Source organism: Microtus ochrogaster, unplaced genomic scaffold (assembly GCF_000317375.1).
Source record: "Microtus ochrogaster isolate Prairie Vole_2 unplaced genomic scaffold, MicOch1.0 UNK136, whole genome shotgun sequence".
Lineage (NCBI taxonomy): Eukaryota > Metazoa > Chordata > Mammalia > Rodentia > Cricetidae > Microtus > Microtus ochrogaster.
Genome location: NW_004949234.1, coordinates 287189 through 289290, shown reverse-complemented (window position 1 = coordinate 289290; position 2102 = coordinate 287189).

The window sequence follows — 2102 nt, the reverse complement described above, 5'->3', positions numbered from 1 at the left end:
GGAGGTTGGGGGGGAGGGTGGGAGGAGTGGGAGGCTGGGAGGAGGCGGAAAATTTTTTTTCTTTCTTAATAAAAAAAAACAATAAAAAAGGAAAAAAAAGTATGTATCCTCATTGAGGAGGTATCCTGTGATATTTCATTACATTTAAGGATATTTTAAATGTGGATTTTTTTTCATGTATTAAAAACAGACTTAACAGCCTTGACCATTTTTACTAAAGTACAAAATAAGGAATACACATATAAAACCTTGATCTCAACTACTTTTGTCACTTGGAGTTCTGCTTACATCTGAAAATGGAAGTTTTCATTCCCACAGACTACATTACTTGTACCTTTGTCTGAGTTTGGAATCCTCCATATTTTAACACTTTTCTTTACTCCCGCAATTCCTCAGTATGGATGATTTATTTGTGATGACTGACTTGAACAATATATGAGAAAACACTACTACTCATAATATGGCTCTGCTGTGTATTACAAATGATATTGTCACTTTTCACTACTGAGGACCAATTGTAGACATTCAATTAAAGCAGCAGCCTCACCGTATGCATGTGCATCTCAGTCTGCAAAAAAGCTAAGATGAAGAAAAATTTGCACATCTTTATAACACAAATATTCAAACACCATGCATCTCAAACCTATGCTTTTGCTTTGGTCATCCAGCTTCTTTAATTTTTATTGATTTTTATTGAGCTTCTACATTTTTCTCTGCTCCTCTCCCTACCTCTCCCCTCTCCTTCAACCCTCACCCAAGGTCCCCATGCTTCCAATTTACTCAGGAGATCTTGCCTTTTTCTACTACCTGTGTGGATTAGATCTATGGATATCTCTCTTAGAATCCTCATTGTTTTCTAGGTTCTCTGGGATTGTGATTTGTGAGCTTATTTTCTTTGCTTTATATTTGAAAATCACTTATGAATGAATACATGTGATAATTACCTGTTTCCGTGTTACCTCACTCAAAATATTTTTTAGTTCCATCCATTAGTCTTTAAAATTCAAGATGTCATTATTTTTTTTTCTGCTCTGTTGTACTTCATTGTGTAAATGTACCACATTTTTCTTCTTCATTCTTCCGTCAATGGGCATTTAGGATTTTTTTCCAGGTTCTGGCTATGACAAACAATGCTGCTACAAATATAGTTGAGCACATGTCCTTGTGGCACAATTGATTATCTTTTGGATATATACTCAAAAGTGGTATTACTGGGTCTTGAGGAAAGTTGTTCCTAATTTTCTGAGAAATCACCACATTGACATCCAAAGGGGCTGTATTAGCTTGAATACCCACCAGCAATGCAGGAATGTTCCCTTTACCCCACAACCTCTCCAGCATAAGTTATCATCAGTGTTTCTTTAAGTGTCTTTCAACCATTTTATATTCCTGTCTTGAGAATTCTCTGTTTACGTTTGTACTCCATTTTTTATTGATTTTTATAGAGGTTTACATTTTTCTTTGCTCCCCACCCTGCCTCTCCCCTCCTCTTCTACATTTTTTATTGGGTTATTTGTTTTTTTAATGACCAATTTTTTGAGTTCTTTGTATATTTTGGAGATCAGACCTTTGACGTAGGATTAGTAAAGATCTTTTACCATTCTTTAGGCTGTCATTTTGTCTTGTTGACCATGTCCTTTGCTTTACAGAATCTTTTCAGTTTCAGGAGCTCACATTTGTTATTTGTTTCTCTCAGTGTCTGTGCTACTGGGGTTATATTTAGGAAGTTGTCTCCTGTACCAATGAAGTCAAGTGTACTTCCCACTTTCTCTTCTGTGAGGTTCAGTGTGACTGGCTTTATGTTGAGGTCTTTGATCGATTTGGACTTGTGTTTTGTGCATAGTGATAAATATGGGTCTATTTTCATTCTTCTACATGTTGATATCCAGTTATGCCAGTGCTATTTGTTAAATGTGCTTTCCCTTTTCAATTTTTTTTTTGATATTTTTTTGTGTGTCTTTGTCAAAAATCTGGTTTACAAAGGAGTGTGGATTAGTATCTGTGTCTTTGATTCAGTTCTATCAGTCCTCCTGTCTGTTTTTTTTTATTTTTTAAATTTATTTATTTATTGAGGATTTCTGCCTCCTCCCCGCCACCGCCTC